This window comes from Helianthus annuus, chromosome 8 (genome assembly GCF_002127325.2).
Source record: "Helianthus annuus cultivar XRQ/B chromosome 8, HanXRQr2.0-SUNRISE, whole genome shotgun sequence".
In the NCBI taxonomy this organism is placed as follows: Eukaryota; Viridiplantae; Streptophyta; class Magnoliopsida; order Asterales; family Asteraceae; genus Helianthus; species Helianthus annuus.
The window spans coordinates 120,701,417-120,724,935 of NC_035440.2; the positions used below are offsets into that span (position 1 = coordinate 120,701,417).

A 23,519-nucleotide genomic window follows, 5' to 3' on the forward strand; every position below is an offset into this window, starting at 1 on the left:
AAGGTTAACAAAAACATGGAAAGATTAGAAAACCCAACCATAAACAAGCACAAGATTAAGAATCCGGATAGTAAATGAGCAAAACCGGGCAATGTGGCTTGAATCCGAGTGAAAGCAGAAGCCTTCGGAGCCTCAAAATCGCCTGCAAAGCTCTCCAAAATTCCAGAGTTACGGATAGAATGGTTCTGTTCTGTTTATATGCTTTTTCGGTGTCGCACGGCCGTTCTCCCGATCGCACGACCGTGCACTTTAAGCATTATTGGTGGTGGTCCACCATACCGCATGACATCACAGATCGTTGACTGGTCTTCGAACATGCACGGGCGTTCTTCATATGGCACGGGCGTTCCTTACCGAGGTCTAAGTTGCACGCTTGGTTCCTTGGTCGTTCATCACCGAGACTCTGTTGGTTCATCGGATACGCACGGTCGTTCTTCATATGGAACGACCGTTCTTCACCGAGCCGCCTTGTTTTCCTAGAACGCCCAGTCGCACTGACCGTTCATCACCGAGTTGGTCAACTTTGTCGGAGATGCACGACCGTGCATCAGGTGGAACGGTCGTTCCACAGGCCCAGTTCAGAATCCTTAACAGAATGACCACAGCTTTGTCGTTTTGTCCAGAAAGTCCTCGTTTTCGCTATTATCTTGTCTGGTATGCTGTTTTAGGCCTGTAAACAAAAATGTAGATAATTAAGTATCCGAATGACGGTTTTACGGCCGAAAACGCATAAAATAGGGGTAAAACGGGGGACTAAAATATGTGTAAATTAGCGAATATCAATATCATATTTCATAACATCTTTTGCACTAAGACACACACATATTCTTCTATCAATTTCAGAAATTACATCCAAATTGATTTTATCTAGATTTCCCAAATTCATTTCATTTAGATTTCCTATAATTTTATTCATCAATAGCTTCTTCTTATCAGAATTTTCATAATGACGCTTTTGAAGTTTACTGATGAAATTAGATGGATGTAATTTCAAAAATTTAGGCTTTTGTTTTAATTTCTCTAAAACCTCATCCCATTCGGTAGGTAAAGCGTCTGCCAACTTCGATACTTTTTCAGTATCTGTCAATTTTATTCCAAATGATTTTAATTTGTACATCAAGTAATCAAATCTCTTTCCCATCTCTTTCACGGTCTCATCCTGTTGACAAGCAAACCTTTCAAGTCTAAGAGTCCAAATCTTCTTATCATCTTTTTCATACATACTCGTATGATACCAACCAAATCTATTTAACCTTTCAACCAACTCATTCTCCTTTTCATCAAACATTTTGTCCATCTTTCAAAAACAACCTGTTCAAACGAAATACCAAGTTCAAACTAGATCCCCTTTTCAAACTTTTCCGAAATCTGAGTATGAAGTAGACTGCTCTAAACAGTGATTAGGCCGAGAACTTTAATCACACAGCACTTAATTGGGCCGATGTTAATAAAACTTGGGCCTTTGATCAATGAATATAAAAAACCGACAAACTAAATTTCCAACACTATGATTGGGCCGCAGTCCTTTTAATCACGTGACAGGCCTCTATGTGAAACACATGATCATTGGGCCGTTGTCATGAATCCCTTTTGATTGGGCCAAACAATTCACAGTAGCCGACAAAGTTCACTCAAAACACCCTTTTAATTATTCCGAGTATGAATTGGGCTGCACTAAACAATGATTGGGCCGAGAATAGTCAACAAACAATGCTAAGATACTTCTGATTGGGCCGCTAATAATCTGCTATATTAATGAATTGCACATGGGCCAACTACAAAACAACTGATGGGTCGGCAACTAATATCAAGATGATTATGATTGGGCCGCTGATATGGACCAATCACATGGGCTGAACACTTTCACGTTAATTGTTTTCTATATCTCGTGGCCGACAATTATAATACCCACTGATTGATGATTGGACCGATTTAAAAGTCTTCAAGACACTCAATTCATGAGAATCACATGCCAACTTTAATGATCTGACAATTCAGTTTATGATCATATGCCATTTTGCTTGATTTGACCGAGTATAGAAATGAGGTGTACAAACAAACTTGATGGCCGACAAGAACTAGTTTTTAATATGTTCACATGCACAACTTTGAAACTTGTATAATCACTTGCACAACTTATATTCACATGCAAACCTGACACCCTCGTTAAATGTGTTTACAAAAATCAATATACACACAACCCAATGTACGTTCAAGCGGTATGTTGTTTTCAAACAATTCGTCGTTCAAACGGAAGATCAATTTTCAAACGAAAGTCATGTTTCAAACGGAATGAGACTGTTTCAAACGGTCAGTTCAAACGGAATGCATATCTTCAAACGATAGGATCCTGTTTCAAACGATAAGTTGGCAGTTTCAAACGGTCAGGCAGTTTTCAAACGATCAGGCGCTAGGCTCGTTCAAACGGTCACCAATTTTCAAGCCATTTTTACCAGTTTTACGTCGAGTTTTGATCTGATATTTTCAAGGATTGATTAAAACACTGTTATGTATGTTATATGTGAAAATCAGCCGTTTTTAACCGTGAAAAGTATCAAATTTTTGAAAGAAGGTGTAGAAAATCAGAATTTGCTAGCGAAAACGAGCTAAACGGTAAGAACTCTTCCTCCTGAGCTCTGATACCACATGTAGGATCATGAAACGACCTGACGAGTCGATCAGAAGAGTGCTCAGACCGAATCAGAGGCGGAATACATTGATTTGGTCTTCGTTTAGCTTGGATTCACTATAAAATGTCTTGTTTATTGATCTTTAACAGAGTTACAGTACAGAGACACTTCGACGGAGCTTCGCCGTCGGAAATCAGAAAAATTACAAATGAGAAAGTTTGAAACCTATTTATAGGAATGAACCCCTGACCGTTTGAAACCCTTCAAACGATCATGACAATTCAAACGGAAGCATCTCAAACGAAATGCTTTTTCAAACGGTCAACACTAAATTCTATATTTCATGCACATCCTCCTTGACTTCACTTGTGCATGTTGACTTTTCATGAGCCTATTGTAGAAATGATAACAAGTGATATCATATATGTGATGTCACTCGTGATGTCACACTTATTCAGATTCGCACCGAAACCGAGACTCGACATAAGACGAAGACGACAGATGACTGCACCAACAGGAATAGCTGAAACGGCTTGAACTGTTGGCTGAGACCGCTCGAAACTGTTGAAACGGCTTGGGAACAGCTGAAACGGCTCGAACTGTTGGCTTAGACCGCTCGAAACTGTTGAAACGGCTTGGAACATCTGAAACGGCTCGAACAGTAGGCTAAGACGACTCGAATAGTACGGTGAAACGGCTTGGCTGCAGTGGTGGGTCCCGTGTATACGTAAACAGCGTAGTTGACAAGCCGGCTCCAACCCGCTGAAACGGCTCGGCTCGTTGAAGGTACTCAGATGGGGTCCTTAGCCGGCTTGGGTCCAGGAGCCACGGAAAACGGCTCGGCTGAGATCTTTCATCAAAGTTGGTCGCCGAAGCCGTTTCAGGGTTTGTCGGACACGTGTCGTCTTCTGATTGGCTGCCGTTGAAGGGTTTTTTTGTGCCGTTTCAGTAAACGGAAATGGCTCGTTGAGAGGTGTCAAATGGCTATTCTTGAAATGACGGCGTCAACTTGGCTATTTGCGTGATTTTCCCTTGATATTATTCATTCTCAACGACTCCACAAAGCCACAGGCTTTAGTGTAAATGCCTACTACTATATTCTCCGTACACTATTCAAATACTACTACTATTTAGTGTAAATGCCTGCTACTATATTCTCCGTACACTATTCAAATACTACTACTATTTAGTGTAAATGCCTGCTACTATATTCTCCCTACACTATTCAAATAATAAAACCAGTACTCCACCATGTGGCTTTTTTTTGTAGAAAAGCACGTGAACCAACTCTTTGAATGATGGGTCTTAGGCTAAAAATCAAAAGAACCAGTGTCTTTATCATATCACGATTCAAATCAGCAACTTTTAAGGGAAGTAGTGGATCACTTTAGCGACTTTAATATGTTAACTTACAATTCAACAACTTTTATTTAACATATCCAATTGAAACGACTTTCCAAACATGTATAATTCAAACAACGATTATATGAAAGCGTTGTTCCAATTCACCATCGTCGCCAACGCCAGTCGCCTCCGCCACCCACCACCACCGTTGGCGCCACCACCACTGCCACAACCAACCACCGCCGCCCCGCCACCCATCGCTACCTCTGCCTCCACGCACCCCCGGTCACCACCCCCCGCCATCGCCGCCTCCACCGCCACTCGCAGCCACCACCACCGCCACCATCCACCGCCGTGGCCACCCACCACCGCTGCCGCCACCCACAATCACTACCATCGACAACCACCACTCACCGCTGATTTTATTCCTTCGTTTTTCTTGCCTACCAAACAATACACAATAATAATTCATTTCATTCCCACATGGTAATCAAACAAGACATGGAATGGTAATAATCCATTGCATTCCCTTGTCCATTCCATTACCCCGTCCATTCCATTCACTCGTCTATTCCATTACCCCGTACCATACAGACCCTACCCGTACCATACAGACCCTACATTCTCTGTCAATGCCTAGTAATTGTGAGAAATCGCCATTTGTAATGCCTATAGCATTAGATGTGAAAATATTTGAAGGAAGACATTAGTTGTGAATTTTTTTTTGAAATTGGCATTATTTCAGCAAAAAACTCACTCTTGGGGTTAAAAATGTTGCTTATGATTATTGTATTTCAAGGCGAGTTTTATATCAACAACTTGCTAATGGAATAAGAGTTGTTGATGCTACACGAAAGTTTGTTTTGCCAAGGTAAAGTTTCACATGCTCTTTAGAATCGATTAATACTGGATCATTTCATATGATGTTTGGATGAAGACTATATGTATATATGCGTATGCACAATGTGCAAGGGACTCGGTGGTATAGATATGGGGAGAAAACACTTAAATATACATTAAACACAATCTATTCCACACACTTTACAAATTACATACATGAGGGTATTTATACAATTATACCCTACGGTTTTGTCTGTTATAGCTAACCGACATGAGTTTTTCTAAACGACACTAAACACACCAGTTGACTTTTATTTTGATTTTTATTGATGATATACATTATTATTTTCATTGAAGGCCATTGTTGGATGATCATCTTTTTTTATAGTTGCAATTTGCTTATTGGATGATAATATCATGAACAAACCCGCTTCTTTGAGACAAAAGTTCAGAAGCTTGGAATTTTTTGCATGTTTAGGTGGTTTGAGATTAAAATGAGTGTATCTAGGTGGCCTGAAATTTTGTGTTCAACATTAGGTACATCGCCATCTCACACAGCGATCTTCCTTCAAGTACAGTGGCGGATCTAGAAAATCCGCCAAGCCGTAACGTTTTATAAATAAGCCGTAACGAAATCGAAAAAACCTCAAATTTTTCCAAAATTTACACTAATTTTTCTAATTTTTTCCGCGCCAAGCCGTAGCGGGCGTTGCCCCCGGCATAAAGGTAGCTCCGCCCCTGTTCAAGTATATGCAAAATGTCAGGAGATTCTGGAAAAGCTGATGATGTTGCTGAACGTCACTGTTTCATACCTCCATCTTCCATAAGATCGCTGTTTCATACCTCCATCTTCCATAAGATCGCTGTTTCATGCCACAATCTTCATAAAGATCGTTGTTTCATCATACCATCTTCCATAAAATCGTTGTTTCATACTACCATCTTCCTAAAGATCGCTATTTGATAAAGAAATCTTCCTGAAGATCGTTGTTTCAAAGAAACATCTTCATTAAGATCGCCATTTCATACAGATATCTTATCTAAAATTGCTAAATGGTGCAGCAATGTTGATTAATTGACTGTGTCGTTTGCAGGAGTCACATGTGAGTTTTAATTTGAAATTGTGGCCATTAAAACTGCCATATGCAGTACTATGACATGCAAAACCAGACCTCTCACCTCTACAAATTCATGCATTCTTATCTCACATGATATGACTACACAATCGAGAGTTTAATTTCATTGTAATTTTTAAATCGGGTTGTGTAAGAATTCCACTGTTTTTCACTATGGATTCTAAAATTAATACACTGATGAGTAATACAGAGAAAGGGTGTGTAGTCAAATCTCTGAAGTTGTCATATATGCAGAGAAACGGGTCTTTAAAGATGAACATAAACCAAAGCACAAGCACATTTCGTTTCAAACACCTAACAAACCAACCTTCAAACCTTGCTTTACCAATAAATTTTCTGTGAACTTTGATCTGCCGAAGATGAGTTTCGAATGTCATCCTAGTCCTCTAAATGCATCGGTGTTGTTTTTGAACAAGGGTCACTGGGCGTTTGAGGTTTTCAAAAATCCAGAAAATTACAGTAACCCGATAAATATTAAACGATCAGATCAATCGTTCTGGAAGTATATGAAACAATATCCGGTTGGTCCAAGGGTAGAAGCCTTAATACATGCAGCAGGATTCAGCGGGATAGTGGACATTGGGTACCGGTATATAGACCACGCCTTAATAACTGCGTTGGTTGAGCGGTGGAGGCCAGAAACTCACACGTTTCACCTTCCTTTCGGCGAAACCACTGTGACATTACAGGATGTTAACGTGCTATGGGGGCTACCAATAGACGGGGAGCCTGTATCTGGGGCTGACACTGGTATAACAATGTATACAGCAAGATCCAGGTGTCAAGATCTGTTGCGGTTTACCCCTGAGGAAACTCAAGTGAAGGGCAAAGGGGTTAATTCGACGCGAGTTTTACAAGAAATAATGTCGGATTTTTTTGAAAACCAAGCATCAGATCAAGACTGCCTTTTTCGTGCACGCTTAATAATATTTTATTTGAGAGGGTGCACAGTCTTACCTGATAATGCAAACAACCTGATTTCTCTAAATTTTTTGGAGTTTCTTGAAGACTTGCCCGCATGTTCGGGTTATAGTTGGGGCAGTGTTGTGTTATCCCACCTTTACAGAAACCTTTGTAACGCTGCAACACCTAATGCTATAGCCGTTACTGGCCCAATGTCGCTTCTACAAGTGTGGGCTTGGGAGAGGTTTCGCTGTTTTGCTCCTGCTATTGCCGAGTTCCACTACAATGCCCCGTTAGCTGCTCGGTAAACTAAATTGGAAAAATTTTAATTTATTTTTTCGGTATGTATATAACACTATGTTAATTTATTATTTATCTTTGTATGTGGAAGGGAAGCTTAAGCTGTACAGAGGTTCCCACACATTGCTTGAAAACATATAGATCTCAGCTGCAATTTATGACCGAGGACGGTATGGTTGTTAGTTGTTGACATATAAAAGTTTTTTGAAGACGTTTCTAATGTTTGAATTTTTTTTTTTGTTTCAGTTTAATTGTAGACCCTACGACGACATTGTGGGTAGACTCCCCGATATTTGTCAGAGTGGTATGGGAATTTGGCTGAGTTGTTGCCCTCTGATATACTACTCAGTTGTCGAGCATCACTATCCTCAACGAGTGATGAGACAGTTTGGCATGGTCCAGTATATACCTCACCCAATTGCCATAAATAATACTGAGCATGCCAGGCTTCATTCCATAAACCGTATCGGGAAAACCGGGTGGAACTGGAGATCTCGTCACGATCCGTATGTTCGTGGGTGGGACACACGTCATCAAAACTTGGTCACCGGGGAATACATCACATCTGTTTACATTGCCAGTGATTACATGGCGTGGTACATGCAGCATACCGTGTTATATCAGACGAACCCACGGTTGCCACCTGGCCCCAGGAGCGGCTTCCAAGATGAAGGAGCAACGGTCCAAATGATGGTATATTTAAGTTTAAAATTATTCAACGCTACCTTTATTATTGTTAGTATAAAAATTAATTATTAATTTTTTTTTTTGCAGTCGGGGACGATGGGTCTAATACACCGATCTCAAGATCTGGACTTTATTCAGGGTGTGGCGTATCGGGCCCTTGAGATGTCTAATGTTCCAGAATACACACAATATCCAACTCACCTGACACAGGAGCCGGTGGACCTTGTTTCATATCCTCGTACACAGAGGTTAGGGAGGCCACGACGTCGTGGACGTGGTGGTAGAAACGTTCAAGAGCCCGGGACATCAAATTGGGGCACAAACTTCGAAACAGGGGGGATCAGGATCTGGTGTTAACGAAAATGGAAATTTTGCGGGAAACTTTGGTGGGCCACAAAACGTTGGCACTATGTTTGCGGACGCTAATCTAGCCGCAAACAATGATAATACTGAGCCATGGCAGTCAATTTTGGCTACGGCATGCAACTCCGGCGGGTATGACATGACCGACTTATTGGACTTCCAACAAAATGATGTGGGTAACAACAATCAATTTGTGGACCCAAACATAAGTCAAGCAGGGTTTGTTACCCCCTCGTCACAGATCATGGACCCCAACATAAGTCAGGAAGGGTTGGTTACCCCCTCATCACAGATGATCACCTTTATGCCGGACAGCCAAACAGACTATCAGTACTGGGCACATAACCAAAGTAACGAAGATCACCGGACCCGTTATCAAAATCCTGAACCAAACCCCTTAAACTGGGGTGTCGACTTGAACCTGTTTCCAGCGAATGACCCATAGTTAACTGGTTTAAGAATGTAATAAATTTTGGAATTAATATATTGTGTTTTTTGTTGTTGTTATTTGTGCAATATATTTTACTATTATTTTATTGTTCAAAGTAAACTGATACTGAACAAATTTCATAGCATTAAAAGTTCGTTACATTAACCAAAAAAAGACATCAATAACCGGTTCAAACTAAACTGATACTGAACTTCTAAAACTTAAACTAAAAATACACATAAACCGCCATAAAACCTAAGTTTTAGAAGTTCAGTATCAGTTTAGTTTGAACCAGTTATTGAATTTTTTTTTTTTTTTTTTTGTTAATGTAATGAACTTTTTAATGCTATGAAATTTGTTCAGTATCAGATTACTTTGGACAATAAAAAAATAGTAAAATATATTGCACAAATAACAACAACAAAAAACACAATATATTAATTCCAAAATGTATTACATTCTTAAACCAGTTAACTATGGGTCATTCGCTGGAAACAGGTTCAAGTCGACACCCCAGTTTAAGGGTTTTGGTTCAGGATTTTGATAACGGGTCCGGTGATCTTCGTTACTTTGGTTATGGGCCCAGTACTGATAGTCTGTTTGGCTGTCTGGCATAAAGGTGATCATCTGTGACGAGGGGGTAACAAACCCTGCCTGACTTATGTTGGGGTCCATGATCTGTAACGAGGGGGTAACAAACCCTGACTGACTTATGTTTGGGTCCACAAACTGATTGTTGTTACCCACGTCATTTTGTTGGGAGTCAAATAAGTCGGTCATGTCATACCCGCCGGAGTTGCATGCCGTAGCCAAAATTGACTGCCATGGCTCAGTGTTATCATTGTTTGCGACTAGATTAGCGTCCGCAAACATAGTGCCAACGTTTTGTGGCCCACCAAAGTTTCCCGCAAAATTTTCATTTTTGTTAACACCGGATCCTGATCCCCCCTGTTTCGAAGTTTGTGCCCCAATTTGATGTCTCGGGCTCTTGAACGTTTCTACCACCACGTCCATGACGACGTGGCCTCCCTAACCTCTGTGTACGAGGATATGAAACAAGGTCCATCGGTTCTTGTGTCAGGTGAGTCGGATATTGTGTGTATTTTGGAACATTAGACATTTTAAGGGCTCGATACGCCCCACCCTGAATAAAGTCCAGATCTTGAGATCGGTGTATTAGACACATCGTCTCCGACCGCAAAAAAATAATAATTAAGTTTTATACTAACAATAATAAAGGTAATGTTGAATAATTTTAAACTTAAATATACCATCATTTGGACCCTTGCTCATTCATCTTGGAAGCCGCTCATGGGGCCAGGTGGAAATCGTGGGTTCGTCAGATATAACACGGTATGCTGCATGTACCACGCCATGCAATCATTGGCAACGGAAACAGATGTGATGTATTCCCCGGTGACCAAGTTTTGATGACGTGTCTCACCCACGAATATACGGATCGTGACGAGATCTCCAGTTCCACCCGGTTTTCCCGATCCGGTTTATGGAATGAAGCCTGGCATGCTCAGTATTATTTATGGCAATTGGGTGAGGTATATACTGGACAATGCCAAACTGTCTCATCACTCGTTGAGGATAGTGATGCTCCACAACCGAGTAGTATATCAGAGGGCAACAACTCAGCCAAATTCCCGTACCACACTGACATATATCGGGGAGTCTACCCACAATGTCGTCGTAGGGTCTCCAATTAAACTGAAAAAAAAAATCAAACTTTAGAAACGTCTTCAAAAAAACTTTTATATGTCAACAACTAACAACCATACTGTTGCATCGGTCATAAATTACAGCTGAGATCTATATGTTTTCAGGCAATGTGTGGGAACCTCTGTACAGCTTAAGCTTCCCTTCCACCTACAAAGATAAATAATAAATTAACATAGTGTTATATACATACCGAAAAAATAAATTAAAATTTTTCCAATTTAGTGTACCGAGCAGCTAACGGGGCATTGTAGTGGAACTCGGCAATAGAAGGAGCAAAACAACAAAACCTCTCCTCTCCCAGGCCCACACTTGTAGAAGTGACAATGGGCTAGTAACGGCTATAGCATTTGGTGCTGCAGTGTTACAAAGGTTTATGTAAAGGTGGGATAACACAGCACTGCCCCAACTATAACCCGAACATGCGGGCAAGTCTTCAAGAAACTCCAAAAAAATTAGAGAAATCAGGTTCTTTGCATTATCAGGTAAGACTGTGCACCCTATTAAATAAAATATTATTAAGCGTGCACGAAAAAGGCAGTCTTGAACTGATGCTTGGTTTTCAAAAAAATCCGACATTATTTCTTGTAAAACTCGCGTCGAATTAACCCTTTTGCCCTTCACTTGAGTTTCCTCAGGGATAAACCCCAACAGATCTTGACACTTGGATCTTGCAGTATACACTGTTATACCAATGTCAGCCCCAGATACAGGCTCGCCGTCTATTGGTAGCCCCCACAGCACGTTAACATCCTGTAATGTCGCAGTGGTTTCGCCAAAAGGAAGGTGAAACGTGTGAGTTTCTGGCCTCCACCGCTCAACCAACGCAGTTATTAAGGCGTGGTCTATATACCAGTACCCAATGTCCAGTATCCCACTGAATCCTGCTGCACGTATTAAAGCTTCTACCCTTGGACCAACCGGATGTTGTTTCATATACTTCCAGAACGATCGATCCGATCGTTTAATATTTATCGGGTTACTGTAATTTTCTGGATTTTTGAAAACCTCAAATGCCCGATGATCCTTGTTCAAAAACAACACCGATGCATTAAGAGGACTAGGATGACATTCGAAACTCATCTTCGGCAGATCAAAGTTCACAGAAAATTTATTGGTAAAGCAAGGTTTGAAGGTTGGTTTGTTAGGTGTTTGAAACGAAATGTGCTTGTGCTTTGGTTTATGTTCATCTTTTAAGACCCGTTTCTCTGCATATATGACAACTTCAGAGATTTGACTACAAACTCCTTTCTCTGTATTACTCATCACTGTATTAATTTTAGAATCCATAGTGAAAAATAGTGGAATTCTTACACAACCCGATTTAAAAATTACAATGAAATTAAACTTTGGATTGTGTAGTCATATCATGTGAGATAAGAATGCATGCATTTGCAGAGGTGAGAGGTCTGATTTTGCATGTCATAGTACTGCATATGGAAGTCTTTAATGGCCACAATTTCAAATTAAAACTCACATGTGACTCTTGCAAATGACACAGTCAATTAATCAACATTGCTGCACCATTTAGCGATTTTAGATAAGATATCTGTATGAAATGGCGATCTTAATGAAGATGTTTCTTTGAAACAGCGATCTTCAGGAAGATTTCTTTATCAAATAGCGATCTTCAGGAATATGGTAGTATGAAACAGCGATTTTATGGAAGATGGTATGATGAAACAACGATCTTTATGAAGATTGTGGCATGTAACTGCGATCGTATGGAAGATGGAGGTATGAAACAGCGACGTTCAGCAACATAATCAGCTTTTCCAGAATCTCCTGACATTTTGTAGAAACTTAAAGGAAGATCGCTGTTTGAGATGGCGATGTACCTAATGTTGAACACAAAATTTCAGGCCACCTAGATACACTCTTTTTAATCTCAAACCACCTAAACATGCAAAAAATTCATAATGTTATTGCACTGTCAGCCCAACATACAGGCAACCCCTCTATTGGTAGCCCCCACAACACGTTAACATCTTGTAAAGTCACAGTGTTTCACCAAAAGGGAGGTGAAACGTGTAGGTTTCTGGCCTCCACCGCTCAACCAACGCGTTTATTAACGCGTGGTCTATATACCGGTACCCACCGTCCAGGATCCTACCGAATCCTACTGCATGTATTAATACTTCTACCCGTGGTTCAACAGGATGTTGTTTTTAGATGCTTCCAAAACGAACGATCTGATCGTTTAATATTTATTAGTTGACGGTAATTTTCGGGATGCTTAAAAACCTCGAATGCAGGGTGATCCTTGTCAAAAACAACAATGCGTCACTAAGAGGACCAGGATTACATTTATATATACTCTAATTTGCAACAACTTTATGCAATAGGTACTTGTAACTCTGGCTTTATTTCTTGTATGTGCATAGATGAGATGTACATTTCCTTACTAAAGCTTCTTTTGGAAGCTTTGTATATTCATATAAACAGAAGATAGAGTAGAGAGAGACATCAGATGGAGATGAAGATTCGTTTGAGAGAGAGAAACGGTGGAAGGACCAATGTTTACCGAGGTTTACCAGGCGGCGCTTTTCACTTGCTAGGCTACATGACCGACACACAAACAATCTTCGATGACGACTGTATTCCGATGAAGTATGACGACTCTCCGGCGAAGATCCGGTAAGCCTTCTATTTTGCCGCATGTTATAGTTTTAGTTAGATCGGCTCTTGATGTGTCGTTTCAAACTATTTTCGGTAATATTAATTCCGACATGAATCTGGTCAAGTTTCGACCAAGCTCCAGCGAACGAAACTCGACCTGATATGTTGGTTTTGCGTTCATCAGAGACTTTCATATGTCGATCTGTATCGACTTCGTTTTGAAGCTGTTCTTTTTGCTTTGCCATACTCACCTACCCTCCGCTCCTCCCTTCGCCGGTGTTCCTCCGTCCGTCGGTTTCCTATATCGATTCTCTTAATTTCGTACCGATTTAGGTAAATGTTTAGCTCATGTGGATTTTAAACCCTTAAATTCTAGGGTTTTAAACGTTTTAGGGTGATTTGTTTGGCTGATCGTCTTTGTGATTGTTTGTTTGTTGTGTTCTTGAGTGTGCAACTCATTATTTGTGATTGCATGTCGTTTTTTGAGATGTACTGTGTTAACCAATTAGTCCCTTGGGTATTCTTTCTAACAGATTCTTGAGTTATGGCTTCACGTCTTTGGTTTTGTTGCCCTGCTTCTTCTTTCACCATTGGGATTTACCAGTTACACTCTGATTTTGAGTTGGGTTTTCTTTTTATATGGATACGGTTCCTTCTGTAGGTTGTAACATTGTTTAGATGGTGGTATTTTATGGTTACCCTTTGTGGTGCCTTTGAGCTTTTTGCCACTGATGTATTACAGATTGATGGAGATGTTTATGATGTCTTCATCAGAGTTTTACATGCCATTTTTGTTGATGTTTTGAGTTATGCCATGCGTTGTGTTGATTTTTATGTTTATTGAGATTGTGAAATGTGTTACTGATTGTGTACACTTGGGGTCTCGATGAAGATAGGCGATTCCTCATCTAAGAGTGATGGTTGTGATTGGGCTTTTGACTTGGCGTGGTAATGTTAATTGCAGCCGACTGTAAGCTTTGCGCCTAATGCATGCGTTTTTTATATGTTCATTGTTACTTTGGGTATCGATGAAGCTAGGTTGTTGCCCATCTGAGATTAATGGATGTGATGGTGCTTCTTTTTTGGCGAGGCATTTCTAAATGCAACTATGGAGAGGCTCCGAGCTTTGATTTTTGTATGGTGTATAGTTGCTTAATGATATATGATCTAGCATTCAAATACTTCTAATTTGCAACAAGCTAGGCATACTTGAGTTGTGTCGTTTGTTTTGTTGTTTTCTTTATAATGGTTGGGTTTTTTTTTTCGGGTTTCGTGTTACGGGTTTTTCGGGTCGGGTTGTTCGGGTTTTTGGCCTGGAAAAAGTGACCCGATAACCGAACAATTTAAAGTTCGGGTTGGTCGGGTTCGGGTTTCTCGGGTATTCGCTAATTCGGGTTCGGGTGGCTTTGAATTCGGGTCGGGTTTCGGGTTTTGGATAAAAATGAACAGCCCTAATGTCAAGAAATTATGAATGGGACATGACTGTACTGTTAGAATTCTGATTATAAGCAAAAATGTAAAATGATTTGATGAATCATGGACTTGATATTGCACTTGGGTTGTGTCCAAAATATTATAAATATGAAAAGTCTAATTCGTATGTTGACATACAATTTTTTTTGTGGCAGCATTTAGATATACAAGCATAACAAAGAAGAACGAATCCCCAGGACATGGGGAACCATTGCTCCCGGATTACCTTATGTTGGAGAAGCAATAACACAAGTTGGCAACTGGCTGATTGGTCGAGATCCAGAAGTATAATAAGGCCCTACCACCAACCCTTCGGGGCTTGCATCAAATGTGACGCGGGCGGTAACATAGGACTAGAGTTATTAAGTGAGTCCCAGCCGCATCGCCGCGGGTTACTTTTCTAGTTCGAAACTCATTTTAAACAGATTGAAGTTGTCACAAAATGTATTTGCAAAGTATTGTTTCTTGGTGGGTTTCTTAGAATTTTGAAATGAAGTGTGTATGGGTATATATTCTTTTTCATATGAACTTTTATCTGCATGTATGCACAATTATAGGATATGACTACTCTTTGAATTAATCATGCTTACACCTATCTTCTGCTCAAATTTGGCTTCAATTGTAGGCTACTCTACAATATTTCGAATCCCAACCCTCTAAACAGTATGTAAATCTTACACAATCAGATTTAATATTATACTGAATTTGATTTCTGATGGTGTAGTCATATCACCAATTTCTTTTCCTTGCATGCATTGTAAGAATGCAGGGGTTTTAATGCATGCTAGCATGTGGAAAGAGGGGTTCACGTGATTTCGCTGCATATTGCAGTGTTTTAATGTTGCCACAAATTCAAAATAAAGTCACATGTGAACAGCCTTACTCTTCTGCATTCGAACAACAAATTTATTAATGGTCTGGATCAAACAGCAAACTTCAATTACGTATACTCTTCAAACAGCGACCTATCTTTATATTTACTCATGAAACAGCGACCTTAATAATATTCTGGTTCAATCTGCGATCTACTTTTACATTTCCGGATGAAACAACGACCTATCTTTACATACAGGGATGCGATCTTCTTTCATTTTTCCGGATGAAACAGCGACCTTATGTTAGTTTTTAACATGAAACATCGACCTTTGTATAAGATTGTAAAGCCAAACAACGATGTTAACATTATTGCAGCTTTGACATAATTCTGTCGGAATCTTTGCAGAAGGTCGCTGTTTCATACAACGACTTACGTATATTTGAAAACAATTTTGTTGACCACCTATAAGCACTCTTTTGCATGTCAAACCACCTATTTATGCAAAAAATTCGTATAAGGATGTATATATATGTGTGTATGTAGTATAATAGATATACGTGTATATGGTTCAACCGAACCAAGACACTTGTAGCTCATTAACTTTGATAATCACATAAGACATGTATATCTTTGCATGGTTTGATAAATGCTTTTTGTATGGTTTGTGATTTATGATATGGACATATGGTAGATATATTAGTCGATTATTGTATTGTCGAACTAGTAGTTCGTTGATTTGGATCTTCATGTCTTATGTGCATATGTAGGGTAGACTTGGAACAACATGTCTTATGCGTATTCATGTATGATAGCATTTTAACATATCAATATAAAGATTGCATGTTATACAGATGTATACTTGTGTATTCATTTTAAGCTTCATTTTATTTTATTAAGACACTAAACACACCAGTTGACTTTTATTTTGATTTTTTGTTACAAACTAATTGACTTAAATATCTTAATTATTATCTTTTAACAAAGTTTGATTTTTATTGATGATATACATTATTATTTTCATTGAAGGCCATTGTTGGATGATCATCTTTATTTATAGTTGGAATTTGCTTATTGGATAATAATATCATGACAACAGTCATAAAGGCTTGTGATACTACCGGAGGAATTGATCCTTGCACGCATTTGAAGCAAAAATAATTGACTCTACATGAACAAACCCACTTCTTTGAGACAAAAGTTCAGAAGCTTGCTCCTAGATAAAACATCTTAACTCTTCTCTTGAAGTCACTTTAATTAATTTTAGATACGCTCAACATGGGGTGCAAACGAGGCAAGCCGCTCATGAGCTACTCGAACTTGGCTTACTAAAAGCTCGAATTGAGTCGAGCTTAAACGAGATCGAGCCCAAGCCCGACCTCGAGCTTCACTTATCGAGCTTGAGCCGGCTCCGAAGCCTAAACAAGTCTTTTAGTTTTTTTAAGAGTGAATTTCAAAGATTGTCCTTTATATTTATACCAAATTTCAGGCGCTGTCCTTTATGTTCAAAATTGTCGAGTTTTGTACTTTATGTTTTCAAATCATGCACGTTTTGTCCTTTAAGCCAAACTCAGTTATTTTTTTCTGTTAAATCTGATCATGTGCTTTGCACATGAGGGCATTTTTGTCAATTCATATTTATAGGGACTAATTGTGTATTTAATACAAATAATCAACATTTTAAAAAATAAAAAAAAATACTTAAAAAAGGTGGCCTACCTTCTTCATCAAACACTACCACCAACACCTGCCGACACCATCTCCGGCCACCGCCAACTCCGGCAACCACCAACTGAATCACTAAATCATTTCTACTTGCCTGCTTAACACCACCAAAATCATCTACCACTCGCAAACAATTTTAGAATGATTTTGTTTCTAACCTCTTCTGAAACAAGCTAGTCCGCTTTATTCACTCAATCTCACACTCCACATGTCTTCCATCTACACATTCATGGTTGATTAATTTATATAACATCACCACTTCTCTGTTTATATAACTATGGGCATGTTTTGCTAAGCTTTTTGAAACAACTTATTGACTTATTGGCTTTTTGAAAAGTCATAAGCTTCAAAAAGTCTGTTTGGATTGAGGGTGTATGTGAGGGGAAAAGTGACTTTTCCAAAAAGTCACTCTATCCTGACTTTTTAAAAAATCATAAATCACTCCTGAAAAGCTAAGCCAAACATGGCCTATATGTGAGAAAAACAGAGCAAAAATTTTTGAACCCTAAAAAGTGGTAAACATGAAATTTTTCTAGGAAAAAGGCCAAAGAAAGAAACTTTAGAGTAAAGATCACAACAAAAAGTCAAAATCAAACCAGAAACCCATTTGGGAAAAACCCATTCGAAAAAAAAAAACAAATCTTGAAGTGATGGTATAGGGTGCTCCGATCATCGCAACTCCACCTCCATTGAAACACCCCTGACATTGAGTCCGGCAACAGATCTGTGATCCATGAGTATCTGAACTGAGTCCGTTCCTTAGTTAGATCTGTGAGTCTCCACCATGGTTTAAAAGTTACAAACTTTCCGACAAGGTGGAAGGTGCTCCGGTGACGGTGATGATGGTTGGTGTGGTTTGGTTGGAAGTTATCATGGTGTCCAGAACTTTAGATGGCGGTTGGAGTGGTTCAATGAAAATCAGTTCACTGTGGTGAATGATGGTGAAGGTATGGGGCTTTTGTGGTGGATGATAGTGGTGAATGATGGTGAAGATTGAAGAGGTGGGGATTGGTTGTGTGCACCGGTGGTTGGATGAACAGGTATAGAGAGAGAGAGAGAGGGGTAAAAGAGTTTAAAGAGAGATGGTGTTACAGAGGGAGAATGAGGGGTTTATGAAGGTAATATATATATATATTTTTTTCTTATAAATAATAGGATGAAAAGACAATTATACCCTCATGTGATCTGCACATGACCTAATTTAAGAGAAAAAAATTAACTGGGTTAGGCATAAAGGAGATAACATGCAGGATTTTAAAACATAAAGTACAAAACTCGTCAAGTTTGAACATAAAGGACAGCGCCTGAAAATGGGTATAAAAATAAATGACAATCCTTGAAATTCACTCTTTTTTTAATTTGTATTTAAAATATATGAAACTTATAAATATATGATAGTTTATATGTATCAAAATTGTGATAAAAAACTATATAATATAATATATTATATAAAAAACTATAATAAAAGTTAAGTATAAATGCATATAAAGTAATTAACAAATAGTAAACAAGCTGAGCCTGAGGCGAGCTTGAGCTAGAAAAACTACTTACGAACGAGGCAAGCTCGAGCTTTAGAAATATAGCTCGGCAATCCTCACCCCTACATTAAGCAACAATTTTCTATTTGAATTTGACCCTGAAGTTATTGTTAATATCATGGCTTTATATGATCTAAGTTCATACCATTATTGCTCCTATCTACTAAGTACATATTATTGAGTTGTATTCTTCAGCTCTTTCGTACATAAAGATACTACCACTAGGTTAGTTTAAATTTGAGTTTCAATTAGTTCAAAGTTACCGGATTTTGAGAGTATAACATCCACACCGGCAAACAATGGAACGAATGGTTCAGGTACACAACTCAACAACAGTGACAGTAGCGATCTAATATAAGTACTTAGTTAAGACTTATTCTTTATAGTTTATTAGTTATATTATCTAATGTTGTTTTAAAGTTTAGAATAATCAACTTTTTAATTTATTTCTATACATTTAGATAGTTGGAATACAAAAGAGAAGACTTTGCATGAGGAAGTTCAAATTATGGTCATAGACTTAGTGGAACATTGGATTAAGGAGGTATTTGATGTTTAAGGGCTGGCCATAAACTCTGTAAAGGCATCTCAAGGTTAGCTAAAATTTTACCATTTAATGATCATTTATATCTAACGGGCCAATTAAAAAATTGTTGAGTATGTAGTATAAGGATGTATATATATGTGTGTGTATTAGTATAATATATATACATATATATGGTTCAACCTGACCAAGACACTTGTAACTCATTAACTTTGATAATCACATAAGACATGTATATCTTTGCATGGTTTGATAAATGCTTTTTGTATGGTTTGTGATTTATGATATGGTAGATATATTGGTCGATTGTTGTATTGTTGAACTTGTAGTTCGTGGATTTGGATCTTCATGTCTTATGTGCATATGTAGGGTAGACTTGGAACAACATGTTTTATGTGTATTCATGTATGATAGCATTTTAACATATGAATATAAAGATTGCATGTTAATATGTTATACATATGTACACTTGCGTATACATTTTAAGCTTCATTTTATTAATACAACGTTATGTTTTGTTAGGCAACTTCTAGGGTTTCGGTTGCAAGTATGAATTAAAGACGTTGGTCTGGGTTGCAAGTATGAAAATATCATTTGAGAAAGTTATTGAATATCACTTTCCTTTTAATATGTGTTAGTTTGAAACTTTTGTACTTTTGTGTTACTTTGAAATCTTTATAATTCATATTATTGGGTTATTTTTTATTGGCTTTATTTAATTTTGTTTTTTATGGTTTTAATTTTCATTTTTAGAAAATTTGTTTATAATGGGAATTTTTAATAAAATTTCCTGATAATTAAAAAATAAAATATTTTTTTAGCTTAAACACCAAGAGACGCGGTTATAAAACCACATCTCTTGAATATATTGAGTAAAGATTGTTTTTGCTTAAATTATCAAAAGATGCGGGTCTAGAACCGCATCTCATAGCCATTTTACCCGCATCATTTGATCATTTATGCATTAAACCCAACTGATTCGAGCTTTTAAAGCCGATAGCTCACGAGTGGCTTGACACGTGTACACTCCTAACCATGTAATACATCGTATTTACCTTGCAGTTCAATCCGACCCGTCTCGGCCTATAAATGTGAACATAATCTTCATGAACAGAAGTTGCAGGTTCTGTACTTCTGTAGTGGTATCTCTGCATCCAAGTGATCAACAACCATATTGATGATGAACCGATACGAAACCTGTCATTAAACCAAAAAAATAAGAAAATTAAAAAATAAAAATTTGGAAAAATAAAAGATAATAGAATCTTATCTAGTCTTGAACAAATACTAACTTTGAAAAATTAAGGTTTTCTTTTCTCTAATAATCATCTCTTCGGTTCAGAGCAGATATATAGATTTGTATGTTCTGAAATCAGGCTTATCAACATTTCATTTGAAAACATGAAATGATTTCGAGATTGTTATGAGTTGGTGAATAGATCAGAACTGAAACAAATAAAAGAAACTTAAAAAGAGTTGATAATTGTGAAACAGGCAAAGGACCCTGTGGGCTAAAATGTTGAAAATTGAAGAAAGGGTTGAACTGGAGTCAGTCCCACATCGGCTTTATAGTGTAAAGAGAGAGGTTCAAACTCTCTAACGGCGTCTCAAAGGTTAGCTCGAATTTTACCATTTAATGATCATTTATATCTAACGGGTCAACTAAAAAATTGTTGAGTATGTAGTATAAGGATGTATATATATGTGTGTGTATTAGTATAATATATATATATACATATATATGGTTCAACCTGACCAAGACACTTGTAACTCATTAACTTTGATAATCATATAAGATATGTATATCTTTGCATGGTTTGATAAATGCTTTTTGTATGGTTTGTGATTTATGATATGGTAGATATATTGGTCGATTGTTGTATTGTCGAACTTGTAGTTCGTGGATTTGGATCTTCATGTCTTATGTGCATATGTAGGGTAGACTTGGAACAACATGTCTTATAAAGATTGCATGTTAATATCTTATACATATGTACACTTGTGTATACATTTTAAGCTTCATTTTATTAATACAACGTTATATTTTGTTAGGCAACTTCTATGGTTTCGGTTGCAACTATGAATTAAAGACGTTGGTTTCGGTTGCAAGTATGAAAATATCAGTTCAGGAAGTTATTAAATATCACTTTCATTTTAATATGTGTTAGTTTGAAACTTTTGTAATTTTGTGTTACTTTGAAATCTTTGTAATTCATACTATTGGGTTATTTTTTATTGGCTTTATTTAATTTTGTTTTTTATGTTTTTAATTATCATTTTTATATAATTTGTTTATAATGGGAATTTATTAGGAATTTTTAATAAAACTTCCTAAAAATTAAAAAATAAAATAATTTTTTTTAGCTTAAACACCAAGATATGCGGGTTCTAGAACCACAACTCTTGAATATATTGAGAAAAGATAGTTTTTGCTTAAATTATCAAAAGATGGGTCTAGAACCGCATCTCTTGAACCCGCATCTTATGCCTTTAAGCTAAAAGATGCTATGCCATAAGATGCGGGTCTAGAACCGGATCTCATAGCCATTTTACCCGCATTGTTTAATCTGTTCTGTATTAAACTCGACTGATTTGAGCTTTTAACGAGCCGATCTTAAGACTAGAAGGTATGGGGGCCGGCTGAGGTCCGGCTAGGACCGGCGCCGGTCCCCCACACCGCCCCCCTGGGCTCGGCTCGGCACAACCGGCCACCCACAGCCGGGGTAGCCGGACCTTCTTTCTTCTCTTGCCTCTCACATATACCTATACATACATACATATATATATATATATAAAGGGGTTCATCCCCCACCCCCTAGGTCCATCCCCTCCAAGCCGAGCCTACGTGACGCCTATGTGGCGGCTCATCCCCTCCAAACCCATCCTCTTCATACCCTTTAGTCTAAGTAGCTCACAAGTGGCTTGACACGTTTACACTTCTAACCATGTAATACATCGTATTTACCTTGCAGTTCAATCCGACCCGTCTCGGCCTATAAATGTGAACATAATCTTCACGAACAGAAGTTGCAGGTTCTGTACTTCTGTATTGGTATCTCTGCATCCAAGTGATCAACAACATATTGATGATGAACCGTTACGAAACCTGTCATTAAACCGAAAAAATAAGAAGATTGAAACATTGAAAATTTAGAAAAAAAAAAAAAAAAGATAATAGAATCTAGTCTTGAACAAATACTACCTTTGAAAAATAAAGGTTTTCTTTTCTGTAATAATCATCTCTTCGGTTCTGAGCAGATATATAGATTTGTATATTCTAAAATGTTGAAAATTGAAGAAAGGGTTGAAGTGGAGTAAGTCCCACATCGGCTTTATAGTGTAAAGAGAGACGTTGAAACTCATTATTTAATGCAACTGTGCATATTGAATGAGATGACAGTACTCTGTATTTGTGTATTGTTCAGCCTTCACGTGGTGTCTGGTGTCTGCAAAGACTATTAAGTAACTGTTTATTCACGGGTTCCTGCAAATCTTAGTTTGGTTGAAACTAGGGGTGAGCAAAATTCGGGTAACCCATATAAAACCCGAGACCCGGCCAGACAAAACCGGAAACCTGACCTGTTTTTATGTTTTTCGGGCTCCTATCGGTTCCATATTTCATGTAATTTCGGTCTCGGGTCGGTTGTCGGTCTTGACCCGAGTAAACCCGACATCTTAAAGACAGACCCGAATTGCTTCTTTTGAGTCTCCTTCATGCATACAATCACCCATTTGCTTAGGGCTATTCCAATCTCTGTGCAAAGCATCATCTTCATCCTTATCATTGTCTTCCTGCATAATATGAAGATCACTTTGGAACTCAACTCCATGTGGTGGATTGCTCCCGATGGTTAGAAAAGAATTAGGTGAGAGAAAGATATAATACGAGGAAATGGATTGATGAGGCAGTAGCAAACAAACAATGAATCTTACTGTATATGAACATGAAAAGCAAACCCACTACACCTATTTGTCAGTGACTTTAAAAGTATAGTAATAAATATAGGCTTCCTTTATTCCCACACCCCCTATATCTTATTTTCATCTCTAGTGTATACAGGCCGTATACAAAATATACGGCTCGTATAGAATGTTTTTTAATAGGAAAATGCGCAGAGAATGTTTTTTTGATTTTACTATATACGGCCCGTATATAGTTATACGAGCCGTATACATGTTTATACGATTTGTAAAATGTATACGGCTCAATGGAATTATTTTGGTTGGTTTTTTATGTTACCAAATGTATACGGGCCGTATAACTGTATACGGGCCGTATATAAGGATGTTTTTTCAAGTATCATGTTTTTTCCAGTAAAAACACAGTCATTCTAGGGTTTCTAAACTCTTCATCACCTTTAACAAACGTTGATCGAAACACTCCGCTTAAATCGGAGCACAAGTAGAGTAACGTTACCGATCAGTCTGTTGATCGAGTAACTAGCAGA

General features: G+C 38.1%; 1 long non-coding RNA gene across 3 annotated transcripts; it reads right to left on the reverse strand.

The window, feature by feature from the left end:
- Positions 1–193: 193 nt before the first annotated feature.
- Positions 194–22,957, reverse strand: LOC110941990. 3 transcript variants are annotated; one of them, XR_004863895.1, is made up of 4 exons: positions 22,274–22,956; positions 22,037–22,177; positions 20,127–20,268; positions 194–670 (listed from the first exon to the last, which is right to left on the reverse strand). It is a non-coding gene; the product is annotated as an uncharacterized LOC110941990 (long non-coding RNA). The 3 variants fall into 3 exon arrangements; XR_002594544.2 differs by lacking the exon at positions 194–670 and adding an exon at positions 14,046–15,759; XR_002594543.2 differs by lacking the exon at positions 194–670 and having other exon boundaries at positions 17,500–20,268; positions 22,274–22,957.
- Positions 22,958–23,519: the final 562 nt, after the last annotated feature.